At 36.2% G+C, this 21,593-nt stretch overlaps 2 long non-coding RNA genes across 2 annotated transcripts; both read right to left on the bottom strand.

Moving 5' to 3' along the window:
* Positions 1-1,037: 1,037 nt before the first annotated feature.
* On the bottom strand, positions 1,038-1,534 carry LOC116179301. Its single transcript, XR_004146990.1, has 3 exons — positions 1,291-1,534; positions 1,175-1,242; positions 1,038-1,122 (listed from the first exon to the last, which is right to left on the bottom strand). It is a non-coding gene; the product is annotated as an uncharacterized LOC116179301 (long non-coding RNA).
* A 2,188-nt stretch (positions 1,535-3,722) lies between these two features.
* LOC116178832 lies at positions 3,723-21,457 on the bottom strand. The gene is made up of 5 exons (XR_004146901.1): positions 20,025-21,457; positions 19,769-19,972; positions 7,347-7,403; positions 6,844-6,896; positions 3,723-4,033 (listed from the first exon to the last, which is right to left on the bottom strand). It is a non-coding gene; the product is annotated as an uncharacterized LOC116178832 (long non-coding RNA).
* Between the last annotated feature and the right edge of the window lie 136 nt (positions 21,458-21,593).

The following is a 21,593-nucleotide window of genomic DNA, read 5'->3' as shown; positions in this document are numbered from 1 at the left end:
TTCTCCCGCTTTAAATGTGACACGCGAAGATTTAGGTCGGAAAATCCTCACAGATCGAGAAATGCTGAATGGACAATGATATGCAATCTGACCATTCAACTTTCGGAATTCGAAATAAGCCGCCGCCGTCGTCGCCGAAAACAAAAATATTTTATCACGCACCCCGTTATTTATATGCATTAGTTATAAGAGCGGGGCCTTTAACACCCGTTTTGACAGTACAATTTCGAAAGGGCTCCAGGCCCTCTCTTGTATCTCCCATTAAAAGAGAGGGAAAAAAGAGGCTGTTAAGTACGAGATCCACATTTGGCGTCGACCGACATATGCGAGGGTGCAATTTGTTTTAATTGCAGACCGACACGGCAGCGCGATGCGGTGGCAGATTTTCGCATTAAACCGGGATTAAAATGCTCCACATCTCCCTTCGAAACCCGTTTCATTTTTAACAGCCCTGTAAACGGAAACGCGAAACACATTTGATTTATTTATCGCTTTACATACGCCGCAAATATGAAAAAGGCTAAACAGTAGGCGCACGTGCCAAATAATTAATAGTTACAAGTTTCGTTTTGGGATTTTAATTGTGCACGTGCGTGTTCATGTCTGGATTAATTTGAAAATTGGCGACACGACACGAGGAATTTTAACGTGAAAAATAGTTTTAACGTGGCCCACCATTCAACCCAAGGTTGAGCGCCACTCAATTTTTAGCTTACCTCTCCCCGTATGAAATTGAGAAGGGATCAAAAAGAGTACAAACTAATTTAAGTACCAAAACTGTCAAACAAATATTCAATCCAAAATAAACTCCCCCAATGGGATATCGTAAACAAATATTCAAAGTACTCCAAAAATGATAACTTCAGTTACACATAAATTTTATAATTGAAATCTCCCCGTTTTATTAACCCCCAATCAAGAATGATCGATTGAATTGACTACTGAATTTTAACACAACACTTTCCACAAATAAATTTACGTTCCGAACATAAACGCTTAAATATATGGCCAAATACAAGTAAAACATAAGAAAGGCAACGCTTACCTTTATTTAAAAGGAGATGTCATCCAGAGAAGTGAGCTCAGTTCCCGAATTTCCAAAAAAAAAATTTAAAAAAAAACCTAAAAAAAATCAAATGTAACCCTCGTTCTTGATTGCCTTAAATGTACATACCTCTTTAAATAAGAGAGCTAATTATCGATGAATGCAACAGTTCTCGATGGAAAATTACCAGCAGCAACCTAAATGAGATATACGTCAAGCAGATTAAATGCAAATGGCGTACTTACAATGAAGGAGAACAACGCAACTATATCCTCCTACTGGAGAGAAGGGGTGAAATTCCATTCTCGAATTGGTGCGAAATCCCCCAATTAACCGAATTTAATCGCCAAGTATTAATACATATGGGTGGCGGCCATTAAAATTCCATGCGTTTCCCTGTTTGATTAAAAATCAAGTGCACTCTGCCACAGCTGACGAACGAAAGAGGCAAATGAATTTTAACCATCGATAACGAGAAATCGCCGTCCCGGCGCCGTAGAATTTTGCGCTGGAAGTTGCGTGTTTGAAAGTTCCACGGTTAAAGCTGTTACAAGGATCATTCAACAAGTAAATATACTGGGAGCAATAATAATAATTCAAATGACGGAAATAAACGTTTCATGTACAGGGTGAGTCAACGATTGCGCGGTGTAACTTAATGCTTTGAAGATAAGATGTTTCGATAGAGTGCTTTTGTATTATGATATGGTTGAATATTCTCTACATTTTAAAAATATTTGGAATTATACAGGGTGCGTCCACCAAGTAGGGCGCCCAAATGGTACATTTTTTAAAATAGAACCTTCTGTGTGCATTTTGCATGCATTTTTGAATTCTACGTGTAATTGTATGTCTTGTTCCTTGTTGTTCTTAACTTTCAACGTATTCACCAACGACTGTGGGAAAATGGAAGTTTTAAAAAGTGGATAATGGGCGGCCTATGGTAGTTGCAAATCCTGAACTAGAAGAAGCTGTCCTCAACGAAATTGAACAAAATCCGACCACAAATACCAGAAAAATGTCTCACAACTTAAACATACCTCACTCGACGGTGTGAAGAATTTTGAAAAGACAACTTTTGTATCTCTACCATATCCAAAAACCTTATTGCCAATAGATTTTCCGCCAAGATAGGCTTTTTGGATGCACGACAAAATAGCTCAAAATCCTCAGTCTTGAGCCGAAGTTCTGTTTACCGATGAAGCATCTTTCTTGGGAGATGTGTAGTGTACTTATCCCCCAGGTTCTATGCTAACTTCACACTATAAGAACACGGAAATAAAGTCAACCCGGCAACGTTTAAAAATGACCACGCGAATGAAGATTCCCTCCAAAATAAAACAAGATCCCGCTTATATTTGAAAAGTGGCACGTGATAAAACATCTAAGGCAGGGTCCCCTTACGTTAGTTGTAAACAACACTTTGACCTGAAGCACAGTAGGGAAGGAACGTAAAATAAAACCCTGAAATTGTGAAAAGTTTATTTAATAAAGATCGTTATTATTAAGATTGTGAAAGCCCGCGGAAATTTAGTTGATGTACATTAATGTAAGCAAAGCAAGCAAAGCCAAAAGGTGTCGTACTCTCGCAAAAGTAACTGCCAAGGGTAAAAAGAGTACGACGTAGGAAATCCTCGCAGTTTGATTAATACAGTCCAAAAGTTAGTTAACAAAATAATTTGTAAAAGTTTAAGCAGTAGTTAACAAATATAGTAAATGCATATACACAATGTTGGTTACACTCAAGGATAAAAACAAATTTTTGGGAACAATGGGGCAGGCAAGCAAGTACCTAAATTCTGAGAGATGGTGAAGAGTATAGGATGTGACTCTTCTTTGGTGCAATAAAGCCCTTTTGTTAAAAGCAAGATGGAAAATTACATGCAGTCCCATGTGACCGTCTCTTCACGGCGAAAATGTTAGTTTACAAAAAAAAAGTCCGTACGCATACACACCTTAATACTGATCAAAACTGATATGCTTATTACTTCTCGGATAAGACCAAGTAATCAACACATAAACACAAATTAAGCAAATATTACATCAAAAACGTAAATGATTACAAACAAAAGGATAGCGGTATCAAACATGTAATTCTGCATTGAGGTTAAACCAAGTAAATTTCAAAAACAAAGATTGAAACACACACAAAATACAAAATGCGGCATACAAAACACAAATACGGTATAAAGATATAAAAGATGCTAAAGTATAGTAATCTACTAGACCGTTTTATTTTCTACCCTTTCGGTATAGAAACACTTGGCGCTTGGGGTCCTCTGCAAAAAAAATTACATCAGAAAGTAAAAAAATTTTTGAAAAAACACAAGAGAAACATTGTTTTGAATTTTAAAAACAAAGATTTAGTTTAGCTGTTCAGCAGGGAAATGCGGCTTGTATTTTAGGCACTTTACCGCAACAGACAGCATTTAATGAAATTGTTTATATTTTAAGTAAGTATACGGTAATTTTTTAAAAATGTTTTCTAACAATTTTATTTGTAATATTTTAATGTTGTAACCTTTTGTTAAATTCATAAATATAATATTTTGATATTAAAAAAAAAATATAAAGAAATGCAAAAATTACTTATCAAATAATATAAAATAATTATTATTTAATTATTATTAAATAACACAAAATAACAACAAACATTTATGGAGTGATGCGTTCTCGCCCGCCATTCAAGACAACATGCCCAACGTAACCAACGTTCGTGCTCTCCAGATGGCGCAAATCGCTTTCCTCTCCTAAAAATTGCGTGGTTGCCAACTCTAAAAAATGTGTGCATCGTCGTAAGTTGTATATACGGGGTGGAGCCTCTCAGATGGTACTTTCAATTTTCGCAATACCCACATATGGGCTGAAAAATCCACATGAAATTACAGAAGGCCATCATCAGCAACAATTTTCTTTAAATGTTTGGGCTGGCATCGTCGGTGATCATTTGATAGGCTCACATTTCTAGAAGAAGTACTGCCGGAACTGCTGGAAGAGGTACCGCTTCAAGTAAGACAAAACATGTACTTTAATAATAATAATAATTGTCATTTATTGAAGGATAACACTGTACATACTAATAAACAGAATTCATTACTATTGAATAGAAAATAAAAACGTCAGTCACCTTCAATAGGGCGAATTTCAGGTTTATGAATAGGAAGTTTCATAATCTGCTCTTCCACTTAACCCTAATACTTAATAATTTTTAATGAAAGAAAGAATACGTCCTGAGTACAAAATTGAAATTATATTAGTTGATTTAATATGAATTAGTTGATTTTTTGATTGATTAGTGGCGTGCCATTTGCAATAAATGGCAATAATAGTTCATAGATGAAGAATAGAGGAAGTTAATTTATAAAAAAAGAGAAAAATATAAACATAAATAAAAAAAAAAAAACAAAAAAAAGAAAGAAGAAGAAGTTGTATTGTATGTTCTAACGTTTAAATAAATTGTGTTTAATTAGTAAAAAAATGTTTCAAAAAGTTGGCCATTTTTCCAACATAAAAGTTGATTTTTACCGAAAACGGTCAACTTCAGAGCTTATGACAAAGAAATCATTTTTTATGGCGGTTCAAGTGGGCGTCTTAAAACCGTACTTTTTCCAGTGGTGTCGAAGTTGGGGAGAAACACCCACTACCCCTTCAAAATCTTCACCTACTATGGCTTTAAAAATTTTTTTCGTACAAAACATAGTTTGTTATGAGTAGAAAATGCTTACAAAAATTGTTTTCTGTACGATAAACGGTGCCGGAGATATTCGCAAAAAACGGATTCTCTTTTCAATTTCAACCCCCTGTATCTAAAAAATTTTGCATTTTAGAGGGTAGGTAGAAACTATTTTTCTAATTTTTGGACGAGCTATCGCTACATTTAATAATGACTTTTTGACAATATACTCATGAAAATTTGAAAGCTTTATGATAGCACTAAGTCAGCGTTTCACTCATAATCGTAAGGGACTATTATATTCGCAATACACAAGCGAATTGTGTGCTTGAAATAAAAAAAGGCAATTCAAATTTAGTACTGTTTTAAAAGCTGACGATACTTCGTGTATCACAGGTAGAATACTCAAAACGGAAGAAAGCTATTGAACTGAATTTCTAATGGAACGTACAACTGTTCATTGGAATATAAGGGCGAATCGGAAAAACAGGAAGGGAATAATACTAATATAAATAAGTCTAGTTGCTCCAACGAAAATTTATTAGACTCTCTCCCTCGTGTTTTCTATCAGTATTTAAATTAGTTCCAGCTTACGGGTTTAGAAATTTACGTAAATACGTAACCAATACATCGGCTCTACCTTTAAAAGGTTTCGAAAATTTATTATGGTTACGTTTTAAGTTTCCACATTAAGTTTATTTATTAGGCTTGGTGTAGAGAGAGCTTTTGTATATAATTTGATCGTTGTATACATTTTGGAGGTGAAGCTCCTTTGAAAGCTCAAGTGTGCAGTCACGTTTGCACTCGTAAAATGCACTCTCCCGCAGGTCTTACTTTAAAGTAGATATACATCAAGCCACAAGCTTTTCGCCTTTCTTTTTGCAACATAACGAAAAGAAACTTTTGTTAAACTCAATAAAGCTCTAAGCTTAGTCATCAGAGACAGGATGGGAAGGAAAGCTTTTTATTTTTATATCTGCCACCCTGTGAAAGTAGGTACACTTAAGTAGGTAGTTAGCGACGGATTATACACTGTTCCTTGTTATACGGTCTGGTTACTTTTTGAGAGACACTTCCGAAGTGGCGCTGCGTCAATTCCCTATTTTTATCGAAAGCGAACGCCACAGCGCTCATAAAACCGTCAATTAGAATTGGCACTGGAAAAAGCAACTGCACAAGCAAATAAAAACAATTTACGTTTCCGCCATCCACCCACCTTACGGCGAAACATTTGTTTTCGGCTTTTAGGTGGCGGTAATAAACAGAAGAGCATTCTTTTATCTGTAGTAATTCAAGGAGATAAAAATAAATTTAACAACACTAAAGTCAAAAATAAGGAAGTAAAATTGCCCATAAAAGGAAATTTCTTGCACTATCGTCAAGGACATTTAATCGTCCTTTACTACTTTAATCTAAAGTAAAACTGATTTACATTTAAGTGTATTTAAATTCTCGTTCTCCCAAAGCGATTTGCAGGAATTTCACGTAAAAGTTTGATGTTGAGGAATTCCGTTTAGGGGAAAACACGACGGTTACAGGCGGCATTATCCCATAATCGAACTCGATTCTCCAAATGAAGTCGACTCGTAAAAAAAAACGTTTGCCAATTTAATTTCATGTAAAATTCTAAAATGTAAACCGAAAATGTGAAATATTATACTGTCAATAACGTTTCGCTGATTGAATCCTATCGGTTTTCTGCGTATACGCATACCTGAAAATTGAAATGTTTTTAAAATTGGATCGCTATGATGTAAATCGGCGTTTCTTTCGCATCTCAACTGAAGCTGACAGGGAGATTGTCGAAGCAATAATTTTGAGAATATCTCGAGGATATTTTTGGTAAGGTACCAATGTCATAATGCGTTCCGGCACAGAATTTCCTTTCACTCTAGATCGAAACTACTTTATTTTGTACCTACTATCACGATTTTAGACAAGCATCCGAAACGAAGGCGTAGCAGGACTAATCACGCGCAAGGTTAGGAAACCGACGAAAACAACATGAATCTAGAATCGTTAAACGAATCTCAAACAAAGGTAGTAACTACAATTGAATCATATCGAAAACCAGTAAATAAACAAACGCTTTATCGAGGAGTCATCGAAAATTAAAAAAACTTACCACTGAACTTCGGATCGCAACCATGTGGGCTCAAAAGGGCGCGTTCGCATAATCTGTAACAGATATCAACATAAACACCGGTAGACATGAGGGGTAGTGAATAGCGCGGCACTTAAAATATTGCGAAAGCAATTCTAACGTATGACACGTATAACGGGAGGGTAGAGTTTCTAAGCTTTGTTGAACTTATCAAGGGTCGAGCGCCACTAATTTTCTAAGTTAACTCTCCCCGCGTGAAATTGAGAAGGTACGGGGTTATTACAAAGAGTACAAATCAATTTAAGAACTCAAATAAATGCTGGTTTATTGGCATTAAATGGCAAAATAAAAATGGTCCCCACAATGGGATAATGTAATACACAAATATCCACATGTTCAAAATTATGAGATACGTTACACAAAAATTTTAATAACTTGATTTTACAATTGAAAGATACCAGTTTAACAATGCTCCAATCAAGAATAAGCATTGATTACTTGAAACATAAAAAGGCAACGCTTACCTTAATGTAAGTTGGACGTCACCCAGAGAAGTGTACTCAGTTCCCGGATTCATAAACCTGCAAGCAAAAGAAAACTTTCAAGCCGCAGAGCTCGGAATGCAATTGAACAATGTCTCGGCCTCAAGGGTCTCGTCTTACTTGTAGTGAGCTTCTATCACAAGCACGATCATGATTGGGCCAACGGATTTAGAAGGAAGTGGAGCGCAGCCAGTAGCATACGCGAGTCTGATTCGATCATCACTAAACAGACATCTCAAGATAATAAATAGATAGATACTGACGTTAACAAAATTACCCCGTGATGTAATCTCAGCAAATGGCGGCTCCTTAGCAGATGCTAATTCTGTCAAAAATGGTTACTCAGATACTTATGTAAAACGTATCCGAAATTATACTTAAAATTGAATTGGAACTGTTCCTTAAACTGGTACCATAAATTAAAATAGACTTGAACTTGAAAATAGAATTTGAAATTAAACTTGAATCCAAAATTGAAATTGAAACGAGAAATTAAATCCCTAAAAGGAAATCAAAGGTAACCCTCTTCGTTGATAATGCCCATACCTCTAATTATAGATGAATGTACAATGTGTAAATGCAAATGGCGTACTTACATAGAAGAAGCAAAAAAACGCAAAGATATTCTGCTACTATTGGATTTAGGGCGAATCCGTTCATACAATGATGGGGAATCCTCAATTAAATTAATTTAATCGCCAAAAATTAATAACATATGGGTGGCGGCCATTAAAATCCCATGCGTTTTCAAAACTAACGCCTTAACTAACGTGCACTCGGTCACAGCTTGCAATCGAAAGAGGAAAATGAATGTTGACCATCACCGATAACGACTAATCGCAGCGCTGCAAAAAGTTCGCGCTAAAATTGCGTATTTAAAATTCCAAGGTTAAGACTGTTACGAGGATCATTCAAGAAGTAAATATTGCCTGCTTTGTAGTGAAGAAAATAAACCGTTACACACCAAGGAAAATCGGATACTAAGCCATAATTAATCCTAAATAAGATTCAATAATTCAACTTAAATTAATTAGATTTTGTCTTGACCATGGATTGCCCGTACAATCCGTAATTTAATTATGTACAAAAACATGAACCTGACGTTAACTTCAAGAAAACTACTTTACGATGCACAAATGACTAACTTTCTATACAGTCAATGCAATGCAGTCAATTCAAAATGTAAACAAGGTAATATGAACAAATCCTTGAAATAAAACAAGGACAGTAGAAAAGTAATGGCGTACCAAAGCAACAATTTAAGAAGGGGTAGAATTAGAAATACTACGAAAAACATCTGCCCGACTTCCATCGGCAAAACTAAGAACTATTGTAATAAGAACCTGCAGGATATGGCCTTTATCCCTCCTGTTTATATGCCCCAAATATCTTAGCTGCCTCACCTTCAGTCTCCTGATGATCGTCTTTCCCTCTATGGTCTTTGGTCTTTGTTCTCCAATGCCCCAAATCTCGCCCCCAATCTCTCAAGGTGCCTCATCTTCTGTCCCTTGGCGATCGTCTTTCTTTCTGCCTTATCTGCTTTCTTGTGAGGTTGATGTTCCATGTCCATTATGTATCCTTAGTGCCTTCCTTTCGCTCTCCTCAATGTTTGTCTGTTGCTCTTTGTTAGCGCTGAGGTGTTCAGGGAAGTGGTTATTGCTTCATGCTTCACTTGATCTGCCTTTTATGAAACCTGCGTGGTATCCTGGTGTCTTGGATGTATGGCCATTGGCCATCCAGGCACTGTCTGCTACCATTCTTTGGAGACCAAGTTCCTGATCCATAACTCCTGCATTAATTAATGTAGATCCTTTATTTCCATTTTAATGCGTATTGTACCAATTCGGTCCGGACCTTACCCTGCCCTGGCATTTTCTCCTTTTGCAGTCTTCCTCCATCATTTCATCTATCGTGGGGGGTGGCAGGAGTGGCCAGTAATCGTTCTCCTCTATTAGCTAAACCTGTGCTTCTTGTTGCTCCTTGAGGAGTTTCTCCCATGTGTCATTTGTACATATTTTTCAGTTCCCCCTTGTTTCCTCTTGCTGTAATTTTTTCATGTGCTTATACATTTTTTGCGCATTGCTCTCCATGGGGCTAAGCTTGGCGATATTCTCTGCAAACACGGCGATTTCCTTGATATCATGTTGTTCGAAGGCTCTATTTTTCTCCTCTCTGGCCTCCCTCAGCTATTTCTTTGCTTCAGGTTGTGTGGGATTGCTCTGCTGTGGTTATCCATCGCTTGGGTCCTGTTCGGTAACATGGGCGGTCTATGCCCTCCCCCACGTGTGTTTCCTGCTGCTTCCTTGATCTTTTCGGCGATCCTGTTCCAAGATGGTCTTCCTTTCCCCTTGTTGTTCCTGACCTCGTCTTGCTCCTTTATATACAACCAGAACTGGGCAGTATTCGATTTTGTAAATACTTTTTAGTATTCAAATCCTTTAAAGTATTCAAATACTTTTATGGAAGCAGTATTTGTTTTTGTAACTAAAATACTTTCACAAATATTTAGTATTCCAACCCTTCGCATAGTATTTGAATACTTAACCTTCCTTTTTTTTTTACCAAAAATCGACTACTCCAAAATTTCTCGGGAAAACACTTTTTCTTATTAATTTTGGTGCGTAGAATCCAAAACAATTCGTACTTTTTCGATCAGACTTCTCAATCAAAAGTTATAGACTAGAAACCAATTTCGAAAGAAAATTCAAAGGGCTGTAACTTTTGAACTAGTAGCCCAATCTTGGAACTGTTTGAAATTATGGATTCTACAGGCCACATTCTATAAGAAAATTTTTTTCCGGGTCGATCTGAGACAATTTTTTTTTCGGGCCTCAAAAAAAGGCAGTGTATAACCTTCCTTTTTTACCAAAAATCGACTGCACCAAAATTTCTCGGGAAAACACTTTTTCTTATTAATTTTGGTGCGTAGAATCCAAAACAATTCGTACTTTTTCGATCAGACTTCTCAATCAAAAGTTATAGACTAGAAACCAATTTCGAAAGAAAATTCAAAGGGCTGTAACTTTTGAACTAGTAGCCCAATCTTGGAACTGTTTGAAATTATGGATTCTACAGGTCACATTCTATAAGAAAATTTTTTTCCGGGTCGATCTGAGACAATTTTTTTTCGGGCCTCAAAAAAAGGCAGTGTATAACCTTCCTTTTTTACCAAAAATCGACTACACCAAAATTTCTCGGGAAAACACTTTTTCTTATTAATTTTGGTGCGTAGAATCCAAAACAATTCGTACTTTTTAGATCAGACTTCTCAATCAAAAGATATCGACTAGAAACCAATTTCGAAAGAAAATTCAAAGGGCTGTATCTTTCGAACTAGTAGCCCAATCTTGGAACTGTTTGAAATTATGGATTCTACAGGCCACATTCTATAAGAAAATTTTTTTTCGGGTCGATCTGAGACCATTTTTTTTTCGGACTCAAAAAAAGGCAGTGTATAACCTTCCTTTTTTTCCAAAAATCGACTGCACCAAAATTTCTCGGGAAAACACTTTTTCTTATTAATTTTGGTGCGTAGAATCCAAAACAATTCGTACTTTTTCGATCAGACTTCTCAATCAAAAGTTATAGACTAGAAACCAATTTCGAAAGAAAATTCAAAGGGCTGTAACTTTTGAACTAGTAGCCCAATCTTCAAACAGTTTGAAATTATGGACTCTCGATCGATCTCGATCTCAGACAATTTTTTTTCCGGCCTCAAAAAAAGGCAGTACTTTTAAGTTATTCAAATATTTGAGAACAATTTAGAAATGTTTAGGGAAAGTTTCCATTGTCACAAAATCAAATATAAAAATCCGATACATCTGAATACCGAACTCGATAGTCTACGTAACTTAAAAACAATAGGGACCTTTCTTATATCCTTAAGACCTAAGTTATCATGCACACGGACAAACGGATGGTCAAAAATGGATCTGTTGAAAGTATTCGAATACATTCTAAAGTATTTGAATAATTATTTTTTTAAGTATTTGAATACTTTTCAATGTATCTGTCTGTATCTAGTATTCGCTTGTGCTGGACGTAAAAGTATTTAGTATTCAAATACCTTTGATTTGTGTAAAGTATTTACTATTTAGTATTCAAATACTTTTTGAAAGTATTCTGCCCAGCTCTGTATACAACTCCATTTTCATCTTCCCTTTCACAAGTTTCACATCCCACCTTCCAGTTCTTTGTTCCCTGTCCTTTCCTTCTTTTTCGTCGCCCTCCCCCCTTATGATCCCACTGTTCGGACGCATACTCCTACTGTGTTCGTGAGGCTTATTTTCTTTGATTTGGTCCTCACTATGTGGTCGATCTGTGATTTAAAGTTTCCCCTCCTCCATGTTGTCAGCACCATTTTGGATTTGGTGAATGTGTTTTCCACCCTAAGTCTATGTTGTTCTTATCCTGGGTTCCTTTCCTTCCCTTCCATCTAGTCTACCTAGTGGCGCTTTGAAATCACCTAATATGATGCCCGGGTATCTTCCGCTCCTTTGCTCTTTGAGTTCCGCCTATCCTCTTTTGTCCGAGGGAATGCCTCGGTGTTTCCCGATTACGATTGCTGTCCCTCTGCTGGTTCTCTCCTTCTTCCCTCCTCCTATCCACCAGTCGTAGTTCCCGGTCGCGGCCATCCCACTTGCTAGTTTGGTTTCCTGTAGGCTGACTACATTTATTCCCTGTTTTCTTAATTCGTCGTCAATTATATCCCTTTCCTTTTGGTCGTATGCCTCTTGTACGTTCCACGTGGCTAACCTCACGCTGTTCCCTCCTTTTGTTATCCTGGTTATTCCCGCTCCTCCTCGGCGGGGCACTCCCTCCTGGATACCACAGTCAGACTATATTCGTACGGCAGCTCCTATCGCTTCCTCGTATTTCTCCAGCACCCTTGTTTTCCGGAGTTTCTCCTCTTTTTCTACCTCCCTATCATGTTTACCGCTCTTACCAGGCTGTCGTAGTGGTTCCGGACACTGTTACTCCTTAGTCTTTATGCTATGTAGTAGAGGTCACTACTACATCGTCGTCCCCGTTATAGCTCGCGGTTCTATGATATGTTTCTCGATTATTTAGAGACTATTTTGCAGTTTGTAAAACCCTTAAATTCTAATAAACTTTAGAACAAGCATTCTCAACGTTTTTAACGTTAATTGTCTCAGTTTTGAATAGTTACAAATGTATGTCAGTATTCGAATTTTCAATTAGTACAATTAATCTCGATTGAAGTGCTGTATTGACCAAATTAATAAATTGGGGGAAGAAATCAAATATGATTCAAGACATTTACATTAATTAACTTTTAACGTTTTATTTTCGCAATACGTTCGTAAAGCAGTATAAGTTGCGTCTCTCTCATTAAGGGAAAGTTGTCTCGAGGTGAATGAATGAATTAACATCAAATTTAATAAGACTTAAGTTGTCTGGAAACTCAGTTAAAATCCTTTTTTTAGGCGAGTATTATTGTGAAAGTCGAGCGCCCCTTAGAAGCTTCCCGTATTTTTAAACTTTTATCGGATTTCCTATCGGAAGCTGAAAACATTTAAGTGTGATTAAAGTACAGCCGAACTTCCCCACTTTACGTTGTTGTACAGGTGGACCGATCTTCGCTTTATGTACGCACGAATTCCAAACGCAAGGATCCAGATTTGCGTGGCCCGACTAAGTTTTACAAAGTCTTATGTACTTCTCATCAAGCAACTCGCATAAATTTCAAAACTAACTTCAGATTGTTGAGCTTCAATTAAAATTTTCCGCCGGAGTTGCTTCGTTCCCTGATTTAATTGAGTCCGACGTAAGAAAAGGCACTATATACGTTCGCGCTAAGTCTATTTTAATTGCGAAAGATTGTTTATTTCGTTATTATATTCATGGAATTAATCCGGTCATTGTTGCACCTGAAAATGCACCACCATTTGTTAGGTAAATATGGCCTTAGTCTTTGTGACGTGAGTTAAGATGGCACTACTATTTCTAAAAACCCGATGAATAAACGGTCATCGGGTGGTAAAAACTAGACAAATAATTAATAAGTAAACGAACGGACGTATCTTAATTTTAAACATAAATCTTACCTTTAATGTTATCGCCGACAACTTGTTATTGGGGTGGTGAAGAAAATGCTGCCAAAATTGAAAAAATTACATAAAAAGAGAACTAAGCGCTCAACAGACGTATGATATACGTTTACACGCTAGTTCTAACCTATGTAAAGAGAAAATTGCGCCCAGATGTCGCCGAGCCCCGTTCCTACAGAATTGTTAATTATGCGGCCCGATAGGTGAAAGTACACTCCTCATCTTTCTACAAGCGATCGTCCACGGGGTCTCATTTGCTGCCAGCAAGCTAGCCAGCCGGCCAAAATGAGACTAAAAGCTACCTTTTTACAAAGAAATTTGCAAAAAATGCGTTAAAAACAGATAATTACAAAAAAAGTTAAATCACTGTTTGCTGCTAAACAATGGCCTAGACTAGACCGTTCTAAAACTGTCGTCTAACTTTTGCGATAATAAAATCACTCTCTTTGGTTGATTTACATTTTTCAGTTGTTCCATATTTTGACACCTACGTGTAAAATAAATTTTATATTTTAAATATCTCCGAGGGAAAAAGTCCTTACGTGAAAGATCGAGAAACCTACCCCTACCAGGTCAGTTAATTATATAATTTTTTCTATTCGCTTTCAAAAAAAACAGAAATTCTGGCATACCTCTCATGACAGTTGTCATCACCCTGTATGTTATGTTTTTGATTATCATACTGACACGTCATTTTCAACTTCAGAAGGTACAGCTTTCACAAATAATTGCGAATTTATTATCAAGAGTGATTCACTTTCCATAAATAAACATTCAATCACATGTCTTAACATTGTTAGCTGGCAACATAGTTAAGTATGCCGGTCCGATAATCATTTTGAAATTAACAATTTTGTGGTTTTCCCTGTATTTCTTACACAGCGAAAATTTAGATTTTACCGTATTAAGTTTTAAAGTTTAAAAAGAGCACATGCCCAAAAATAAGTTCCTTTTGGAATTTTACATACTGTTTCATGTACAGGGTGTCCCATTTTCGACACTTTTATAGGCGTCATGGGCTGTTTTTGGGTCAAACTTGCAATGGTAAAATCAAAATTTGCAGATTTTTGCTTCAGAGATACGGAGATAAATCAGACAATTTTCAATTTCAGAATGACTCTATATATTCTTAGTAAAAACAGAACCAAAAAAATGTTTCTTGAAAATTATTGATAAATAATCTGCTGTTTTCAAAATAAATAATTATACAGTATCGGGTCAAAGAGTTATTGGATCTAACTTCATTTTATTTGTGTATTTCTATCTACAAAGAGCTTATTAAATCCTTTTCTTTAAAAATATAACACTGAAAAAATTCAATATCGCCTCAAAAAGGTTCAAAAAAGATTTCTTAAAAATTCAAAAACTCGTTTGTCAAAAAAAAGGGCGATAGTTCGTTGAAAACAGTTCCTTTTGTTGAAACCTTTGGTTTAGTTAAGTTTTACTTGCCATTAAAGGCATGAGCAACCAATTGGTTGTCGCATGTAAAAGTTTAGGACCATTCCCGTAAAAGTAGTTCAACACAACCGTGCTAGTACCGTTATCAAGTTGGTGTTATAGAACAAGAGTTGCATTGGACTGTGTCTCCGCTACAACCGTCGTCGGTGTTGCGAGACGCAAAAGTTTTAAAAGAGGGCCAGTGTAGCAAAATAAAAAAAAAAATAAAAATAAAATTGCGTTTCAGGACAGTTCTAATTTCAACGCCGAAGTAATAAATAGTTCCCACTTCGATGCGCTTGTGGTATGTAATAAACTGTGATAAAGAATAATGAATTACTGTTACAAATTAATACATAAGACTGTTATTTATTTATTTATTTATTATTATTATCCCTCTCTTGTTTTGGGCCCTCAACAGGCATGCGCCCAATTACAGAGTGACCCGCATAATGCTGTTTAGAGGTGCCTCTGCAGAAGGTCTGAAGTTGGTCTATACTACTCCGGTATTTACCTTACGAATTAGGAAAACTGCAGGAAAACCTAATAATAATTATTAGATAATTGTAATTAAATAAAACCACGGATTTATACGGATGGAATTATAATTGTTTCGTTTTAAATAAATATTTTTTTTAAATCTTTAGTATTAATTTAAACCTTAATTAAAGGAACACTTTAAATATTTGTCACAAAATTAAAAAAATTAGATTTTGTTTAAAACAAAATATGCAATTTCAATCTCGATTTCAATCTACTTTACTAATAGTATGAATTCGAGCTAGATGGGAATCCCTTTTGCGCCACACCACCCCCCAAACGCTCATGCGAGCTCTGTACTGTACAAAACTGGAACCTTGTGTGAGCCTAGATGAGCTAGCAATTTATATTACAGAATATACAGAATTTTATTAAAACTGTGCGGAATATTACTTGTCTCATATCATATGGTTCTTGACACGGTCGCCATTTTGTTTTTTGTAATGGCAACATAGGTCTTACAACACATTGTTGGAAAGCTACTTTTACGTTCATTACGAATATGCAATAGGAAAAATACGGTTATGCAAAACTAACTAATTTATTAGAGCGAAATTGTGAATAATACAACAAGAATTGTTATCTTTTTTTGAGTTCCGCTACATTTCTATCAATTTTAGTTTATTACAAATTGTATTACATCCTCTTTCTAGAATTTTTAATCTACAAAACGGTTTTCAAATTATTTGCATAATTACGTTTCAACTCAACCGTATTCGTAGTAGTTATTTAATAATTTTTGCGTAACCGTATGATCCTATTGCATATTGAAGGTAAAATGGCGGCCGTGTCAAAAAACCATACGGAACAAACATTTTCTTTTCATGCTAGAATATACACAAACACATCTTATTTAGGTCCTAAAAGTTTCAAACCGATATCTCCAACCGTTTTCACACCATATTTATTAGCCACTCTGTATATGTATTTATTCGGAAAGTTATAGATTTCGGTTTAAAAATAAATCAAAATTTGTTGTCCAAAATTAAATAATGTTTATTAGAAGCTAAGCAAATCGCACTGTTGTAATTAATTCGTTAATCTTATTAAATAAGTTCCGCAGTCAATCAAACGCTACAAGAGCTTATAGAGTGGCCGGTAAATTAATCGGAAAAAGTTTTTCCACATGTGCGAGACCGCCGCCCGCATTTTCTTCGAAGGTTTCCGCGTTTAACTTCGAAACTGTTACTAATCAAACTTTTCGGCGGGGAGACAGTACGAGAGACTTTTAGAAAGCGGAACGTGAAAACTAAAAAGTATCCAAAGACGCTCGGGGAGCAATGTAAGAGGAAGAACTAATTTGTACGGACGTCAGCGCAATTCTGTTTTTCCGTCGTCAGTTACAACTTTTAAAAGCACATCGATGTAATCTTTTTACTTGATTAATGCGATCGCAGTTTTAGATATTGTGCTCTTGTTCGATTTTATAAATTAGTTTTCCCCCTTACATGACAGTTGAGGAAAATGTATTTCTCCTGGAGGAAAATTCCGATCCATCCAATGTAGCTGGGAATTTGTGACACTTTAAATCAGTTATCGTATTGTGATGCTTTTCTAAACTTATATAACTCTCAGGATTTTCTTTTCAGCTTTGATCCGCCGCAAAGTGCGGGTTCGACCATTTTCGGCCGTCAATTATAAAATTGACAAATGCGCGGCTCGTACACCTCACGTGCTCTGGGTTCATCCAATATATTTAATGCGATCCCGATATTACTTCGACCTGCCATGATCTTGTTAAAAATTGAGGAAGCATTCAATGCATGTATCGTAAATAAGACAGCCACTTGAGCTTTCCTCTTCCTTTTCTTCGTAGCGAAGTCGATAAGGGCCATAACGGCAAATGATATGAAAAACTATAAAATTGATGCGCAGAGTGGTGAGTATAGGGATGGCAATTTTTTATATCTTTTTTAAATTGAATTTGTGTTTCGACCCTTAGGAGCCCCTCACTTATTTCATCCCGATACTTCGACATGTGCTCTAATTCTCTTTCGGAAATTTATTGCAGAAATTCGAGAGGGGCAAATTTGACCCTTGCGGCTCTTATGCCTTCGAATTTGGCCTATATTTACGTATGACTTCAAACTTGTGTACCGTCATTCCTATTCTGGATTACTACTTTCATTTCATTTAGGTATTTGAAGAAACGCAATAGTTTCACGATCGTTGTCTATTTAGATGCAACTAACTTGTACGGCTCGGCTGTGATTTTCCACAAAATTTTTACCTGTGCGCCTATTTTATGGAAAGTTGCTCCATACTGATTCCTAAATTAAATTAAATTAAATTCTTGGTTAATTAAAAAAATTGTATCTAGAACGCGTAGCAGTAATTACGTTCAATCTTTGTCACTAACTAATAATTAAGCTGTAATTTTACCAAAGCATGTCAACGTTAAAGTTCATTATGAAGCTTTACTTTCGAACAATGCTAATAAAGTGAAGTCGAAATTGAAACTAATTTAAGTTTCCGCGCAAACTTCAGGAGGCTCTTTGTCGGGAATGTGAATTTTTACAGTTGCTCGAATCACGAAACATTAACCCAATATTTACTTACAATAAAAGCGGTACAACCACTCGAGAAAGATTAGAGGAAGAATTCTTTAACCTTTTTATAGCCATTTGGGAGAGTCTTTGATCAAAATATGGTATTTATATTGTAGAGTAACGATCGTTTCGCTTGGAGAAGCTTAGTATAACGATTCCGTTCGTATATATCGTACGGTTTAGGGTATTAGGGACATCGTAGTGAACTGGACGAATAATTCTGAAATTCTCCTTGAGGGCCTTTTTGATTGAGTCTTCGGTATTGATTCGGTCGCGTAAAGGCAGTTAGTCGTGAAAAGGAGGTCGGTGCACATTTAACTAGGAAAATTACCAGTTATTTGCGAATAACAATGCAATTATTTCGCCAAAGGACGGCGAACATTTTTTACCCCCGCGAATAACATAAAGGGAAGTTTATTAAACTCGTATTACCATTTTCATGATGTAAACTCACTGCATACGTCGCTGCTCGATGATTAATATGCTAAAGTTTTACAACAACTGCCCCAAGTTTTTCGATGTAGCGTGTTATGTAGTTACAGTAGAGAATTTAAACATTCATTTATCATGATAATCGCATGCCGCATTGTATGTCTTGCCAATATTTCTCGCTATAGTTTCAAAATCATCTCCACTGTTTCTATTTTCACCGCACGAAAAAAACGTTGCAGTCGAATAACTACCGACAATTCCACATTTAGCTGTGTTAAAAGACCGCTTTCATGAAGTTCGCAAGGTTGTAAAACAGTTTTACCTCGCAATTAAATTCATGACCGAATCATACGAAAAGTGTCATCTAAATATACCGACCGTGCAGCACGCTTTCATTTCATATCTCCGTTTATGTAGTGTTATGAGGAACGGGTTTTAATTTTCAATTTACGGAAACTTACCCTGAACCTTCAATTGAAGGTCTAGTTTTAAACACACCAGCGAAAAGCTGATTGTTTACGACACTTGTTTAAAAGTGTAGTAAGACGTCAATAGTATATTAAGCTACAAGGGTGGTAAGTGAAGTTTTTAGGTCGAGGGCAACGTCTCGGTCTTCCAATTTCTCCAGACCTATAGAAGAACTTACCACCCGATGCGGGCGCTTATAGCATTATTTGCACTTTGGAGGACAATTAATCGCTAGGTATGCCAGAGAAAATAATCTCAAAGCACATTAATTTAAAATGGAATTTTTTGTATCAAGCAATTCATGCGGTAAAGTTGCTAAGAGGCGCGACGGTTGCTAAGGAAAAATGTCAACAAAACAATTTAATTTCTACCGAATTTTTCTCTTAAAGGTAGGAAAAGATTTCTTGTAGAGGATGCATTCATACGATCATATTGTCATTCTTATATAACTGTTGGTAGAATTGGCGCTGCGTTTCCTCAAACCCACAGCATAAACGGTCAACTAGCTCAGGATTAAATAAGAAATTACAAGTTTGAGATCTGTTACGGCGGTAGTTTTTTCTGAGCAATTGATCTTCGTCATTCGTTGCATTTACCAATGGTTGAACGCCACTTAATTTCTAACTGAATTCTCCCCGTATCAAATTGAGAAGATACGAGGGTAAATACTGGTTTATTCAAACAAATGGCAAAAATAAAAATTCCCTCCACAAATACTCAAAATTATAACTTACGTTACACAAAAATCTTAGTAACTTCAATGTAAACTGTGAAATTCCTCAGTTTAACAAATAACCCCCAATCAAAAATGATCGATTAAATTGGTTATTGAATCTTAAAACAAGTTTCCACAAATAAATTTATATGTCGGGCCAAGTACAAGTAAAACATATAAGGCAACTCTTACCTTGCATGAAGTTATACGTCGAGCTCAGTTCTCGGCAAGGGCGTCTGCACTCATAGGTATTGGTGAATTTAGCCCAATGTTACACACTCGTACGTCAACGGAAGTGTAGGTAGTGTCTCCGAAGCTTAAGCCGGTCCTTACAGTTGAATTAAATTTGAGTTTGAACTAAAATTAAAAACTAAAAGTCGAGCCGGAACTTGAACCCTAAAAGAAATCAAAGGTAACCCTCTGCGTTAATGTCATAAGATTTACATACCTCTTAAATATGAGGGTTAAGTATACATAGATGAAATAGCGGTATTTACAATCGTCGACGGAGTTGCCCCAGTCTGCGTCTATATAGCCCTTGATATCGCCGTCCTCTTTGTTATATGAGAGACCGTAATTCGGAGTTCTCTTCAGTGGCCTTTTCGCTGCTGGCCAGTGTGTTATCGAGACGTGTTCCCACAGCTAAGTACAATCAATGCTCCCATTGGTTGTCTATATGTTTAAGGGTTAAGGGTTCCTGTATAACCGCTCTGAGAAAGTTGAATTCATTTGCTGCTGGATTTCAATCTCTAGGCTGATAAAATGACAGCGGTAAAACTAGACACGTTCCATCGAGTTTGGGTGGGCAGCCCCCTGTAGACTAAACAAAGAGGCGGAGATAACAAAGTACAAAAAGTGCTGAGAGATAGAGGAGCAGGGCCACAAGTGCAGAAAAGTTGTGCACAGGGAGCCAAAATGAGAAAAGATGTTACATGTGTGACACAGAAAGCCACTCTCCTTGGAAGATGCGGTTTTATAAAATAACCTACGGCGAGAAGTTTACAGTTACGTACTTACAAGAAATGGCTCCTTTCCTAGATTTCTCTGAAACCTGATTTCAAACTTTGAATTTGTGGAGTGTGATTGCTTGCAAAATTAAACGCCAAACGACCATACAGTTTTGTATATATTGTACCATTTACCTTATAAATAGTCATGATGGATCAATGAAACTTTTCCTATAAATCGAATTGTCCATATGTTCATAAACGATAAAAGTACTTGCAAAATAAACGGCTTCAAATTTTCCTATCCGATATCCTAAGAAATCACAGATCCAAATTTGTTCTTTAACCACAACAACTTTAATCAACCACAAATTATGACTATGCCTCCTATAAATATCTAACTCATGCTTTGACATAATAAATAAATGGTCAGCACTATACCTCGTAAATAGAATCATGGGTAATGTATTTTCGACTACGGGCACCACAGATTTAATCCCCTTTTGTTCACTAACCGCCACACTAACTGAATCCTCTCACAGCGAAAATACTCAGCGCGTTTAAGTAATCTGTCCTTGACCGAAAACGACCACAATTTATGCGGCGGGAACATGCGTATTTCACGGTGAAGTTTTCTAACGTAGTCTTCTAACACAATAATTCCGTTTTTGGTGACACAGTTACCTAATCCCCTTCTTGACATTCAACTTTATGCTAGTAGAACTAGCGTACACTATTTTATCTGGAACACTGAACATATCTTCAAATAAAAATTTTTTTAAAAAGCTTTTTATGGTATCCAAAGTTATAAAAGGTTTTCTACCAATCTACGTACTTTGAATTTGTGGTTAGTGACGTACTTCTGATGATCAAAGGGGGCATATTTTTTTTAAATAGCAACCACTTTTTTTTATTATATATCTTAAAGAGTATGAATATAGCAGTAGAAAAAAAAACTAATTATATTACATAAACAAATTTAAGAGAAAAATTCAAATTAAGGAAAATAGTTTGTTAACTAATTTTCCTTAATTTAGGTTTTTCTCTTAAATTTGATTATGTAAAATTAG

This window comes from Photinus pyralis, unplaced genomic scaffold (assembly GCF_008802855.1).
Source record: "Photinus pyralis isolate 1611_PpyrPB1 unplaced genomic scaffold, Ppyr1.3 Ppyr1.4_LG8, whole genome shotgun sequence".
Classification (NCBI taxonomy): domain Eukaryota; kingdom Metazoa; phylum Arthropoda; class Insecta; order Coleoptera; family Lampyridae; genus Photinus; species Photinus pyralis.
This window is presented reverse-complemented; position numbering and strand designations above follow the sequence as displayed.